We start from the raw sequence: 16,019 nt of genomic DNA, 5'->3' as shown, positions 1-16,019 counted from the left end.
CATAAGAATATGCTACAGCCCATTGCAGATGTAAATATATGTTGGATTATAGAAGATATATCCATATATATCCTGGATATATATCAAAATGAAATGATCCTTTCAATTTAATAAATTTTGAAAAATAATTTGTCTTTTAAGAAGAAAAAAGTGAATGTTCCCATTATTTGCATTAGTTTACATCAAGCAAACCAAGGTTCTTGAAACAACATGACTTCTGCAGGGCATGAATTTGGGTTTTACCTAACTGTATAGGTATGCCAACTTTTGCTCCTTGTCTGGTGAGAATACCTTCAACTTTTTCATCTATCATTTTTTTCTTCTCTGTGCTAACCCTTTTTAAAAGGAATTTGAGAAGGACAATGTAGAAAAATGTTCTCCAGCGATGAACACATTTTTATGTTATGTATACACATATATGTACACATACATGCATGCTTCAGGACATTATAAAAATCAGTCTATGCTGACATGTGACTATTGGTGTAGTAGAGATAACACAGGAAGACTATGCTCCCAGAAATGCAGTGACAGCTGCCACCTCCTGATCAAAGTATTCATATTTTGGCCTTAATGAATCTGAATGTAATGATACAAGAAAAAAAAAAGAAAATAAAAAAAAAAGAAGACATTTTTAACTACTGCTTTTTATTTGTTTTGTATTCTGTCTTATAAAGTTGCAAGTCTGTATTTTAATATCTCCATGTGAAAATGTTTTGCAGCTTTATGCTTTTGTTACGTTTTGTCATGTAAAAGCAGAATTGCCACATCTTGTAATATATTCCAAAACATGTTTTGTGATGCATTTCAGATATGAAAGTGAGTAACTGCTTTTGTAAAAAAAAAACAACCCACCAACAAAACCAATCAAGCAAAAAATCTCCAAACAAACAAAACCCACAGCCCCTCCCAAACCAACCAACCAAAACAAAACAAGACAAACAAAAAACAAAAATACAAACAAACAAAGAAAAAACCCACAAAAATACCCCCCAGACCAAAACCTCCACACGCAGAAGCAAAAATCCCAACAAGCTCAAGAGAAAATAAAAATCACAAGGGCAAAAAAATGAAAGTGCCAAGGAAAAGCTTCGGACATTATCACACAGTGGATTCTCATTTGTGCCGTCTTTGCCTAAGAAGGAAAAGGGTCATTCCTCTAATAAATAACCTTTTTACCATCTGAGGGAAAATAGGGAGGAATACAAGTTGAAAGATATTCACTGAGCACATTAAAGCAGCACTCTTGTCACCATGCATCCATACTACCAACCTGCATCCTCAGTAAGAGGTGAGAGACAGTTTTGGCTAATGAGGAGAGAAGAACTGTAAAGTCTATAGCATGATAACAATAATAATAACAACAACAATAACAATAAAAATCTGATTTTTTTGGCCCCACTCCTCAGGACGCTGGATTTTGTCACGGTTTTACCATGATAGGCATGTGCTGGATTTCATTTTCTCTGCCTCCTTAAACTATCTCCAACGAGCTGGTTGCCTGGAAGACAGAGACTGAGGGAAGGAGAGATTTGAATGAAAAAAGTAAACATTACCAACAAAGACTATAATTGAAAGAGGCTTCCTGAACAAGGGGTGTTGTCGGAAAGCAGAATAGGCGAGGGTGGGGCTGCCTGGGGCTCTTTGTCTCTGTGCACACTGGAGCTGCCTGTTGTGCTGCATTGTACTAGGCAGGACTTTACCATCTCACAAGCAGGCTAGTAGCTACCTGCACAAAGGAATGGAACTATAAAGCTTAAATATTTATAGCTATTTCTGATTCTATTTTAATAATTAGTGGCCACCGCTACTTTCACGGCCTAGTTTTGTTGTTTTGTTTCTCTCTCTATTTTTTTTTTAATGGATTATACTAATTGTTCGTTAGGCTGCCGAACACCACCACTTCTGAAGCTGTTCTGTGGATGCTCTGCCACCCAGAAGTGACTGAGGAAAAATGGCTTTACAACAGTTATTTGTTGTATTTTCAATCCAGCAATAATTTAGAACCACAATTTCAGATTCCTTACTTGGATGGTTAGAAATATTTTGGGGGGGGGGGGGGGTGTTGTGTTTAGGTTTCCTGAAAAAGGGATCTTTATCATAAATTTGGTGTCACTTGATGTGCACAAAACAGAAAGAGGGAAAATACAAATGGAAAAGAGAAGAAAATGAGGCTTTAGAGGGTAGATGATTACTGTTAGCTAGTTCCTTACCTGTGTTTGAAGCAGTTTGTTCTAAGAAGAACATGGCAGGTAACTGTCATATCACTAGAATGTTAAGGCTTGTAAATAATATCAGGAATAACTTTCATTGCATATCTTTTAATCTATTCTATACACCTAGAGAGATTTTAATAGAGCACACACCTGTGAATTCTCCTTACTTCTATAACCTTATGCTGCTTCTTTTAAGAACCTATATTTAAGTTATAGCATGTGTATCAATACAAAAATTAAGCCAATGAAAAGTTAGTGTAATAGTTAAAGCAAATCATGCACTAAAAAATTGCTCTGAAAAACCTTGCTTTACATTTTAAAACTGTTTACCAGCATGGACTCCCTTGTCACAATGTTTACTTTTGCTGACGTATAGTTTCCTGACTTTCTTATTACTATGGTGAAGGCAATGACAGCAATTTTGTTAATACATGTTCTTTTTTATTAAAATGTCCTCACAGCTCTCAGAGAAATCTCGCAGCTCAAAATCAGCCTTTAAGAAAATAGGAGACTGGTTAAAAGAATGAAGGGAAGTTTTCAGTAAATGGAAGGCTTCACTTTTAGACATTTCATTTTATTTGTACTTTTTTAAGGGTAGAAAGATCCCAAGTGTCTTCATTGGATTTGAATAAGTCAGCAAATCCTCTCTACACAGCAGCTACACCTCAAGAAGTGTCATGATAACTACCCTGCAAGATCAGCATACAGCTCTATGGTTGTATGCAAAATTGTTCGGTGTGGAGCACAGAGAGAGATAGATTTGCTGTTAAACACTTTATTCTCTGTGATGCAGTGTGCTTGCATGGTCATGCGTTTGAAGGGTCAGCCTCTGAAGCATCCTACAAACTGATAAGTGCTGGGTATGTGTGGAATGGCATTTGTAACATGAGTGAGGAAAGTGCTTTGTTTCATAAGTTTCATAGAAAAGTGTTAATAACCACTTCCTGTACTTCTACATAAAGATTTCACATCTACATCTAATGTCTTTGCTTCACCTGAGATAGTTTCCAGGAAAATAAAATGATTACTCAGCCTGCATTTCACAGTAATGAATTTAAATATAATATTAATAATATAAATATAAACATAAATATAAATATTGCTCACTACTTATCAATGTTGGAAACCTTCAGAAGTATTCTTAGTTCTAAGTTTCTGTTGACCTTTTCCATCATTCTCAAAATTACTAAATAAGAACTGCAAGAAACATAACAGACAACAAATGGTAAGCAAAAGAAGATACTACATACATGTAAATTATTAGACATTGACAAAGGCTTTACAACATATTATGTAAAAATATGTTATTTTACTAGTTATCTTTTGGAATATTCAAGAAATATTCAATTCTAAATGGAAGAGTAACATAAAAGAAGGGTTTACCAAATTTTGCTTCATAAAATATGTTCACAATATGCCAAATTGGATGTCCTTCTAAAAGTTAGGTAAAGCTATAGGCAGAAGAATTTACCATGTGAAAGTTATAGTCTCTGGTATGTCTGAAATTAGAAAGTGTATTGATAATGCTCTATCATGTACTTAAAATCTACAAAGGCCTTGTACTTTTTTTAATAGTGCTTGAATTATTACCTGCTGTATTAATTTCAAGATTTTCTTGAATATTGCTTATATTTCCTCAAACAACAGTAAAATAATCATTCTTCTCATAAAGGTTTGTAGCATTTATGATATCTTTCTCTTAGCTGCTTAAGTTTCTTTCTTGTTACTATGAGGACCCTCAAAAATCCAGAGACCAGCAATAACTAAAGTATTTGAGAGGGAGCTGGATCCAATACTTACCAATCATTGGGACAGGCTTTAATTATAAAATGTTTAAATAAAGTTAGCTGCTGATCAAATCTGTCGTAATGACTGATAGGCATTGTAGACTACTCACTCACAGACAGCTATTGGGGTCATTAGGACTCTGGAGGCTACTACCTTGCAAGAGCATAAACTAGAATTCAGATTGTAAAACATAATATCCTTTAGGTTTGCATCTCTCTAATCTGAAGCTTTTGAGAATTAAAAATTGCATATTTCATTTATGGTGGCCCTGGAGAAATGATAGCCTCAGAGTGTCTCAATGACTTTCAGGCAGTATAGGTACCCTACATACTTGATTTTTCATTCTGGAAGGGGAAACAAGAAGGTACAACTAACTGTGAGGTTCACAAGCTGGTAGCTGGCAGCTCTTTATACAAAATTTGGAAAAATTGAGGGTGCCAAGAACCACAGATTCTACCCTTCACACTCTAAACACCAAGAAAACCTTCATTACTGTGAGAAAACCCTTCTCACCGTGAACAAGCATGAAACACACATAAAGAACATGATTTCCGGGGACATGAGGTCCTGAGCTCAGAAGAGGAATAAACCTTTCCGCTGCACGTAGCAAAGAGTAGACAAATTGCCCTATTAGCAGTGGAACAAATTGAGCAGTTTGAGGAGTCTGATGAATTTGATAGGTTGTTCTACCACAGTAATTGCCCTGCTACTATTCCCACACTGAGATTATGACCTCAGCAGCTAATTCTCACCTACCACCTCACAGTTTGTCAACTTTGTGGGTTTTGTGCAAGGAAGTGCTGATCTTGCACGTGCAGTCTGATAGAACTGCTAACTGAGTCTTGTACTATCGGAATAAGTTGAGTCTGTCTTCTGTATCCAGTCACTAATTTTCAGGGAACCTTCAAGAACTGAGTCGTTTTTCAATTTTTTGTGAATGCCTGAAATTTCTCTGAAACCTATTGAAACTGGCCAACTGGTCAGAAATTACTGAAGGGGAATACCAGGCAGATGGATGGATGACACAGCTGTATTTCCCTGAAAACCAAGCTGTGTCTTCAAATACCCACTACTGTTGCTGTAGTTATTTCTTCACATGCATAAAACATGTCAGATAGTGACCTTCACAAAGTTCAACTAAGTGACTGGGATAAGACATAGTAAAACAAGTTCTTCAATGTCTAGCAAGAAAATGAATTCTCTCATTCTGAATGATTACTATTGAATGATGCTTCAAGCAGATCTGCAGAATGTAGCTTCTTCCTACGAAATATAGCAGAGGTTTTTTTTGGCTTAACTAGTTATCCTGGAAAAGGAGCCTTGTCTTTTACCTTTTGCTCACCCACCTCATTCCCTTGCGAGAAATATTAAACTCATTTGCCTGCCTGTCAGCTTGTCACGCACAAGTTTACGTCTGTACTCCTGCACTTACCTGTATCTACAGCCTATGTGCATGAAATGCTTTCATAGAGCTGATTTGTAAAAAAGACCACCTTGCTCTCTCTTCAAGATCAGAAGTTGTCATAAAGCTTATAAGAGATCAGCCAACTACTCATCTGGTTCTCTTGAAGGAACGGACAGCTCTTTTTTTTTCTGTGAAACAATTCCATGTAGATCTGAGTGTAGTGAACTGTGCGTATTGAATTTGGACTGCAGGATTTTTGTGGCTGAGATTGCTCCTAACAGCTTCCTCATTTTCCTCTTTAAGATCTTAAATATTGTGTATTGGCTGTCATAATGGATCCTGCATCCTGCCTAGGTAAGGTTCTTAGGTCTGGTGGTATTATGAGAAACAAAATACTACAGATTTCTATTCAACTGAAAATAGTGTGTTGTCAGGAAAAGCCCATTTTGTGATTATATGAAGCCTTCATTTCCAATATAATTTGAAAAGAATAAAAATACAGAAAAGTAGCATGAGAACGAAAAAGCAATTCTTCCTAATTTAACTGAACACCAAAAAGTTTGTCTAAAGCTAGTAATTCTGGACAATTACTGGTCTTTGTATATGAAATGGACTGTTCTACAGATATGTCCTGATGGAAGGAACCCCGCTGAACCCTACAAGAAGTGGAAAGAGGATTTGGCTCAGGGGCTTCTATGAGCTCTAGTTAAGAAGTGAGTGATAAAAAGGATGAGTTCATTTTAAGGGTGAACTTGAAAATATTCTTCAGAAGTGTAACATTCACACGTCAGAGTAAATATCACAAAGCATCTTTTGCTTCTGAAACTTAACTGCTGTCATAATGACCATCTGCTGGCTGTAGGTTTCTAACATTCCCTGACCTATGACATTTTTGACAAATTACGCACCAAAGTGCTGGAGACGTCTTGTTAAAATGAAGCCTGAGGCCTGCAAGTTCTAACCCCTTTTGTCTTTAAAACCATGGGTTAAATGGGAACAAGAAGTAGTTTAGACAGAAAACAGACATGGCCATGGCTAAAAGGAAATGAAATCCTAATCCCCTAACCCCTTGACTTTTGCAGCTTGCTGCACAGCAATGTGCTTTCAACCATTAAACTACCTTAACCTTCTGAAGAGCCAAATCAGTTCAAATCGAGCGAAAATTTGCACATCACCATACAAGTCTTGACTGATTCTTATTTGAAAATTATGTGGAAGACAACCATTTAATGCAATACTTTTAACAAACAAAATACATTTCAGAGACATCTCAAGTGCACATTATAATAGTTGTCATATAAAAGTAATGTGAAGAAACACTTTTCAAAGTCACAGAGTTAGTCTAGATGTAAAATCCACTGGTGTCAGTTAGATTTAGACAGATGTCTACAGTTTCTTTAGGGTTAGCTAATATGTACAGGAATTTTAAAAATGTACTCATTCTTTTTAACTCCTTCCTTGCTGCATTCACCAGCTCATCCTGTTGTGTGACTTCTGGGGCTTTTGCTTAAAGACAGCAGAAACTCAACTCTTGTTTTGAAATGTTAAGTTTCCCTTATATATACCATAAAAAGAATTACAGACCTTACTTAAAAGAAAAATAATCTATTTTAAAGTGAAAAGGGAAAATTTCAATATTGTATCTAAATAGTGCAAAACCTACCAAATTCTAGCAAATGATACAAAATAAATATCATAAACCCAACAAAATATCCTATTCACATTAGTTTGTAACATTGTGCATTTAAATATTCAAAAAGTAAAAAAGCACATGCAGGTGGTTTGACACAAACACCTGTTGAATGTTCAATATAAAATTAATTTTTTTCCTTTGTCTAGAATCTCAATTGAAATAGCATCTCAGTACACTGAAAAGAAAAAAAGCATCTCAAAATTAATATTATTGTTAAGTTGCTGATTATCACATGAAAAAAAAATATGTGGGGCTAGAAGGACCTCCAGAATTAGATACCTGAAATCTCTATACATTTCCACATGCTTTTAAAAAACTTTTCTCTACTGTGTACCATGACCTTTACAATAGATAATGATCTGCAAAAATAAAGGAGGCATTACCTGATAATATTACATGACTACAGGATGATGTTTGGTTAATCACTGTAATACTTCGTTATTTCAGGAATGAGCACATACACCACCAGCTTCACGGGCAGAAAACCCCTGTCGCATAACTTTGCTGCATAAAGTCTGCGAAACCTGACCCCTGCAGGCTTGTGTTACCTGTGTTTCTTTCTTCTTGCCTCTTCCAAGGAAGTCTAAAATCTATGGCATTTCTAGGAACTTGCAGGCTGCAATGATTTACTCTGTCTTAGATTATATCTAGCCCTTGACTTCTCCTTTCATAAAGTAATACTGTCCTGAAATGAATGAAAAGCACCAAAATGGCTATTGGCAGGAAGGAGATTTTATTTTTACTCACTTGGCCACCACAGAATCAACTGGGATTGTCAACTGGGCTGGTAAAAAAGAAAGAAGAAAGGTAATGTAAGGAAAAGTTACATATAAAATGAGAAAGCAGAAGAACATGATGGATATATCAGATTTGTAATACAGGGCAAGAATTTAAGCAAGTATGAAAATTACTCTTTCTGCATGTTCAGATTAAAGTCTTTGTTTAAGTTGGATATGCTTTTAATTTGTTTCTGTTAGAAAAATACCAGATGTGATCTTCATAAAGCCCCAGCCACCTTAATTTTCTGCGACATTGATTTACATGGAAAGAAATTCAGGAACATACAACTTAGCTAATACCTGCTAAACTGTTATGTACTAGGTAAAATATCTCTAGGCTACTTTTACCTAACTTTGAAAACGTAGAAGAGACAGTAAATTATTTTCCTGTGTGACACAGGTCTGTAAGATTTCTTCAAATTTTCATTCCACAACAGCACAAAAGGCAGTCTGTGCAAAGTTTGGTCATTTCATTCTCCCAGAAAAAAAAAAAAAAGGAAGAAAGGGAAGAGATAAAGAGATGGAAAGCAGGATAACAGACAGCTCACTGAGCTCAGGCTCTCAGGGAATAGAAGATTTGGGTTTTCCTTTAGTATTGACAGTTTTCACTTTCCAGTGTTCTAATTGTTTGCTGAAACAATTATGTTGTGGCAGTCAAAAGACTTAAACAAAAGCACAAGGAGATGGTGATAAATCTTAATTCCACTATTATTAATTTCTGAAAAACAGAATGGCTCCCACTGGTGAGACTTAGGCCCAGACCCACTTTGAACCACTGCGGTGGTTCAAGTCTCACAGCTTTTCTTCTGTATTGACCAATGAATGTAGTGACCGCCAGTTAACAGTCCTGGTTTTGATCATAAAAGTGTACTTGAAGGCTGAGAAAATTTTCATATTTAACTTGCTCTGTTCTTCCTTTCTTCTCCCAACTATTCCTCTGAGGTTTGATTTTGACAAACTGTATTTTTTTTTAATTATACTCATAAACCATAAAAATCCCTGTCTATTCTTATTATTGAATGGAAATTAATGATCATGTTTGAGTAATTCTGGGATGCAGAGACTTTTAAGCACATTTAATTTAACTCTTAGATTCATTATAGAGCTTTTCATGTTCTTAGGTAGAAAAACAAAGCAGTGATGCACGTTTACACATGAAATGCCTCAGTAACTTCACCACCCAAAAAGTACATCTTATTTGACCTCAGATACTGATCATGAAAAGTCATGAACTACAACAGAAAGAGTGTATCCAGACTCTTGACAGGGCAGGCACAAGATCGTAAGAAATGGACAGAAAGAAAACCTCTTCTACAACCACACTAGAACCAATGCCAGCTTCATTGTGCTATTGGGTCATCTAGTATTTTCCATGGCCAAGAGCATATCTAACTTAACACAAACACTCCTTCTAACAATTTCTGTGTGTTTGTACATTGCACTGATTTGATCTTCTAAGTAGCTCATTCATATAGCCTAGGAATTCCTCTTCTTAATGTTCAAGAGATAATAAAATACGGATTTTATTATTGCCATTTTCTGGGTCCTTGGAAAGGCATATCCAAAAGGCTTGATGTTCTCGAAATGAATTGCATTTTCTGGGCTGGTCTAAATTATTTTGTTATGAACATGTACGGAAGTAGAGAACACATAATATATTAGATTTTTTTTTCAGTGCATGTTTGGAAGACATATGTATCAACAACAATGAACATATAAATTTAAAAGTATGCAAGTCATGGAGGAAAAGATTTAAAAAGTTTTCAGTGTGAGTACTAGTCTTCTAACTATTGTGATTGTAGTATTAATTCTGAGTTATGCATACCTGTTCAAACTGCCACAATATATTAATACTATTAAAGTCATTACAAATCCTGTTCCAAATAAAACTACTGGTAGTAGAGTGTAGGAGGTGTGTTTAAGGTACAGGGGATGTACCAGGGCAAGAGTGCCCGAGGGAGCATGCGCTGACATAGACAACCTTATCGGTCAAAGAAGTCACATGGTTTTGAGGGATAAAACCAACGCCGAATTTGAAATAAAAGCTCTTTGTTCACCATCTCACGAGAAGTGTGTTTTTCCTTATTATATAAGGACATGTGCACCCAACAGTAGAGATCATAATTTTAAATACAACCCTGTTAATCAAAGCAAATTAATCATTAAAATTAGGCTTATTTACAGATTTACATTCTCCCTAAACAATTTAGAGACCTCCTTCTGCGGCAGTTACAGAAATTTTCTGGCATACCTGACCAGCGGGCTGATTTCAGTTTTACAAATACTACTCTATACTTTATCAAAAATGATCTTTGCAAAGCAAATCTCATGAGGCTGTCATGGCCTCCTCCCTCACTTTGCATGCTACTCAGAGGTAAAAGATAAAAATTCTTCCATATGGGATTGAAGCTCTTTAATTAAAGATTTATATGATCAAGTTAGCCCTTCCTAAACCCACCACAATCCTTGGCCCCAAAAAGAATTCAATGCAACCAAAGGCTGGACATGTTACAACAGCTGCCTTGGGCTTCTCCCATGTGGAAGATAAAAGTCTTATTTTTTAGATTTGTCAGTCAGATACTGCTGCAGGAGAGCGTTGAGGCATAAAGCATGTTACAGTTTTCCCCCATTACCCATTTGAGCTCATCTGTCCTAAGGGCTTCTCCTGAAATCCTTGCTGCTCCAGCCATGGCCTGTATGTCTCACAAGTTTCTGCCAAGAGAGAGGTGCTTTGGTAAAGCGTTGCTTTTGCAAAACATTTTGCAGAAAGGATTCATCTTCTTGCTGTGGTGACTGGTAAATTAACTAGGGTTAGTAAAGAGTTCTGCTAAACAGAAAATACTTGATATGTGCTTTTATAAATATCATCTAAACAGAAGTAGACACAGCTCAGCTGTGGCAGATTTTTTTTCTCAAAACCTCAGTACTACGACTGTTTTGTCCCCCATGCTGATAGAGCTGGAAGGCAGTAGGAAGGACATAAGACCTAATGTCCAAGCTGTGCAGTTCCTGATTTGTCCTTGAAAAAGAAGCTAAATAATATGTGTCCTAAAGGGAATGTTCCCAAAACAACAGTTTTACCAGAAAAAAACTTAAAACACCAAACCAACCCAACCAAACAAAACACACACACATCCTGACAATCAAAAAAAAACCTGCCCAAACCAAACCATCACCACAAACAAACCACACAAATAAAAATGACCCACAATCGCACCCCTCTATCTCCCCCTAGCCTTTCAAATAACTGTGTAATGGCCTATTTTGGACAATTTGCTCTGAGACAAAATCTCGAATAATGATTCATGAACATTATTTATAACTGTAGTGGGTTGACCCCAGCTGGATGCCAGGTACCCACTAAAGCCACTCTCTCACTCTCCCTCTGCAACTGGACAGAGGAGAGAAAAAAAAACAGCTAAGGATTCATGAGTTGAGATAACAGCTGGGAGAGGTCACTTACTGATTACCTTCACAAGCAAAACAAACTCAAAGTGGGGATAGTACTTAAATTTATTACTAACAGGATAAGAGCCAAAGAGGGAGAAATAAAACAATCTTAAAAACACCTTCCCCCACCCCTCTTTCCATGTTCTCCCTCCTCCCCCCCAGCAGCGCAGGGGGATGGGGAATGGGGGCTGCAGTCAGCTGTTGTTTCTGCCACTGCTCAGAGACAGGAGTCCTTCCCTTGCTCCTGTGGGGTCCCTCCCATGGGAGACAATCCTTGATGGATCTCTCCAGCGTGAGTCCATCCCTCGGGCAGCAGTTCTTCCCAAACTGCTGTCCTGTGGGTCACTTCTCCATGGGGTGCAGTCCTTCACCAATGAGCTGCACTGATGTGCCCTGCAGGGGCCACAAGGCCTACCTGGGAAAAACCTGCTCCAGCGTGGGCTTCCCTCTCCACGGGCCACAGGTCTCAGGCAGGACCCTGCTCCATCTTGGGCCTCCCACGGGGTCACAGCCTCCTTCATGCATCCACCTGCTCCAGCATGGGCTCCTCCATGGGCTGCAGGTGGGTCTCTGCACCCCGATGGTCCCCCATGAGCTGCAGGGGCACAGCTGCTCCACCATGGTCTGCACCACGGGCTGCAGGGGCCTCAGCTCTGGCACCTGGAGCACCTCCTGTCTCTCCTTCTGCACTGACCTTGGTGTCTACTCGGTTGTTCCCATGTTCTCACTCCACTCTTCCCTGGCTGGAATTCTTTCTGCACAACAACCTTCTGTTCTTAAATATGTTATCACAGAGGTGTTACTATTACTCCTGATTGGCTCAGCCTTGGCCAGTGGCAGGAAGTCTGTCCTGGAGATGGCTGGCATTGGCTCCACAGGACAGGGGAAGCTTCTAGCAGCTTCTAACAGAAGCCACCCCTGTAGCTCCCCCGCTACCAAAACACAGCCATAGAAACCCACTACAGTAACACTAACATTTTATAACAGAAATCCTGAAATAAAAACAGAGTGCATGTCTACCACAATATTCCAGTGGTCTCATATGACTCAGTAATATTTTGTTACAACTAGAAAGAGATACTTAAGAGAATTTACAGTACCCATACTTAGACTTACAACTTATCCAAGAGATACCAACATTGTTCATACAATGATAAAACCACAGAGAAACTTCATGGGTTCCCTTTCATTGATGTCCTCTGTGTAAAGAAATAAAAGAACTTTTTGCACCTTCTCCCAGCAAGGATAGTAAATTTACTGAAAATGCTGCAGACACTGGCTATGAATAACTGATGTCAACATATGTTTGAAAATCATATAGCTATCCTGGCAAATAAAGAACTAAATGTAAACTAAAATAAATTGGTTTATATTTATTTTTAAAGTTATAAATATTAACTGTACTTTTTCTAGAAACAATGGTTACTTTTGCAATTAAGACTAGCCTGATACAGGCATTTTGGCTTTTCTTAAGTGACATTCTGTCTTCCTGTTTTACATATTGTTGAGATATTGCATTTTACAGATCCTGATCTCCATCCATTGGAAACTAGAAAAAGATCTCTCAGAACAGGGGGAACAAGACAGAACAAAGCCCACAGTATTTCTCTGGTGTGAATCTACCTCTATCTAAAATGGCAAACAGGTTATTTTCAGTTCTCTTTGCAATAAAAGTCTCTGATGCAGGTGATCTGTAGGAATGTGGTCAAATGCATTGACTTCACATCTTACCTGCCAGAAGTGTAATTGATTGTGTTTTATCAGTGTTCTTACCGTAAAACTTACTTTGGGCTGTGAAGTCTTCTTGCATTTTTCACAGCAAACTGACATATATAACTTCAGACTTCTGGGGAGCAATTCCAGGTGATAGTTACCTAGCTGAGGGCTCTAGCACCTAAAGACTTCTTGGCACTAGGACTCTTAGGTAGAGAAATCAAGTGTTCTGCAGGAATTTGCAGAGACTTTGAGTTTGGAAAACAGCATATGTTAGTTTTAATTCCTAATGATAAAAGCTATGGACTAGAGGAGGTTCACTGGTGCAACAGGGATAGAGGGAGAAGTATAGAACACCAGAGGCAGCTACACTGTGTGGACAGCTGATGCTCACCCATGATAAAGATGTTACCTCAGTGTACCCCAGAGCCTTCCAACTCCCTTGGTAGATGAAATATCCAGATTCTGTCAGAGGAGTATTATTTCCCATCTATTATGATACAGGCCTGTATTTAATACAGTAATTTGCATGTTATACTGACATGATCTGTTGAAGGTGCTTTTTTTTTTTTTTTCATGGAATTAGGATGAATAAGGCTATAAAAGCTTTCTGAGATCATACCTGTGTTAAATTTAGATCTCTTTATGTTTTCAGCACAGGGAGGTGTGAGAGATTGAAATGTTTTGATTAATGGCTTAAACACTGTTAAAATCACTGAAGGACTTTTGTTCACCAGGCAAAGAAGCAACTGCTCATCTGTGACCACCGAAGCCCACCCTTTCTCAAATATACCTCCTGATGGGAACTAGACTGTGAGTTAAGCCACTGACTGGAACTCAAGAGAGATAAAGGTGGTACTGTTGTCCAAATAGCTCAGCGCTAAGGAGAAGAAATAAAGCTGGGAGAGGGTGGGGTGGGGAAAAGAATGTATCCGCAATGAAAGCCATTCTCCGCAGCTGTGCTGAAAATAAGCTCTGACTGGATGCAGCAAGGAGAGGCCATAGCTCACAGATTCATTTACCAAGACCAGGTTTACACCCCCTGAGGGGGAAGCTACAAGCCAGATAAAAAGCAAACCCTACAAAAGTGGGATAGTGCTTTTTATTATGCCAAAGTCCTTACGCCTGGCTTAACTGTGAAAACTCCCCTCTGGAGAAGTACCAGGACATTCACTTGTAGCCTGAAGGTATTCATTCCTGCTGATGGGCCGTAATGGGCCGTAATTGACTTGACTACACCAACATAGAGGCAGCTGTAATCACTTAGACCACCAAAGACTTCCAAAGTGTCCGGTGATCCAAAGTATTATATCATCCAGTGTAAAACTCACTGCCACAGGGGAGGTGCCTTGGTGTTCCCACCTGAACCTGTGTTCTGTGGGCTTCTCCCCCCCACTGCAAATGGACCAAGACCATTACTTCAACTAACGGACAAATAAATTACAACAATCAAGTATTGCTGCAGGACCATGGGTTGTGAGATCTTTCTAGTCTTACCTTATCTCTCTGTCTCTTTCTTTCTTTTCCTTTATACATTTTCTTAAGTAATATTTTTATGTTTTCATATTGCTATATTACTTTAGATAATAATAACCAAAATGGCTACATACCTGCTTTCCATTGCAACTAAATGATTCTAAAATATGTATATATATATATGTGTGTATATATATATATATATATATGTATACAGAAACACTGATCATTCAACCTTGTGTCACTCAGATCCACCCCAAGGGATCTATTAACAAGAACTTGGGTTACTGCCGCCTTCTGGGGCGGCTCATAACAGGAGGAAAGAAAGCTGAGTACTATGCCTTTGTATCTCAGATACAAAGCTAGGATGTAAAATATTGGGACCTTAGTGGTAACTGATACAGGGAAGGAACAGAACAAAATTGCTGTGGAAATACATAGCTGTTCTGAGAAGACATCACTGGAGGTATGGTGTCTGACTGTGGATGTATGTAATACCAAGACCTTAGACTAAGCAAATATGGGAGGTTCCCACTTGGAAAGAATAGATCTTTCTCTCTAAGCGGTCAAATGAAATTAGTAGAAAAGAAAAATCATAGAATCATAAAAACTTAAGGGTTGGAAGGGTCCTTAAACATCATTTAGTCCCATCCCCTCCCTGCCATGGGCAGAGACACTTCCCACTACACCATGTTGCTCAAGGACTTATCCAACCTGGCCTTGAATGCTGTCAGGGTTGAGGCATCCACAACCTCCCTGGACAACCTGTTCCAGTATCTCACCACCCTCATAGTAAAGAATTTCTTCCTAACATCCAGCCTAAATTTCCCCTCTTTCAATTTGTACCCATTATCCCTTGTCTTGTCACTGCAGTTTCTGATGAAGAATCCCTCTTTGGCTTCCCTATAGACCCCCTTCAGATACTGAAAGTTTACTATGAGGGCTTCAGGCAACCTTCTCTTCTCCAGGCTGAATAGCCTCATCTCTCTGTCTTCAGAGGGGAGGTGTTCCAGTCCTCTTATCAATCTCTTGGCACTCTTCTGGACTTGCTCCAACAGTTCCATGTCTTTATGTTGGGGGCACCAGAACTGTACCCAGTACTCCAGATGGGGTCTCGAAAGAGCAGAGTAGAAGGGGTAAATCCCCTGACCTGCCAGCCACGTTCCTTTAGATGCAGCCCAGGACATGTTTTGCTTTCTGGGTTGCCCGCACACACTCCAGATCACATTGAGTTTTTCATCAGCCATCACACCCAAATCTTTCTCTGCAGAGCTGCTCTCAATCACTTCTCCAACCTACCCGTAGGAGTGTCTCGAACCTTGCACTTCACTTTTTTGAACTTCAGGTTTATATCTGCCCAATTTTTAAGCCTGTCCAGATCCCTGTGGTTAGCATCTCCTCTCTCCAGTGTGTGACTGCACCACACAGCTTAGTGTCATCAGTGAACGTGCTGAGCGTGGACTTGATCCCACTCTCCTTGTTTCCAATAAAAATAGAAC

Source organism: Pseudopipra pipra, chromosome Z (genome assembly GCF_036250125.1).
Source record: "Pseudopipra pipra isolate bDixPip1 chromosome Z, bDixPip1.hap1, whole genome shotgun sequence".
Classification (NCBI taxonomy): domain Eukaryota; kingdom Metazoa; phylum Chordata; class Aves; order Passeriformes; family Pipridae; genus Pseudopipra; species Pseudopipra pipra.
The sequence above is the reverse complement of the archived record's forward strand: the minus strand, read 5'-3'. Positions refer to the sequence as shown.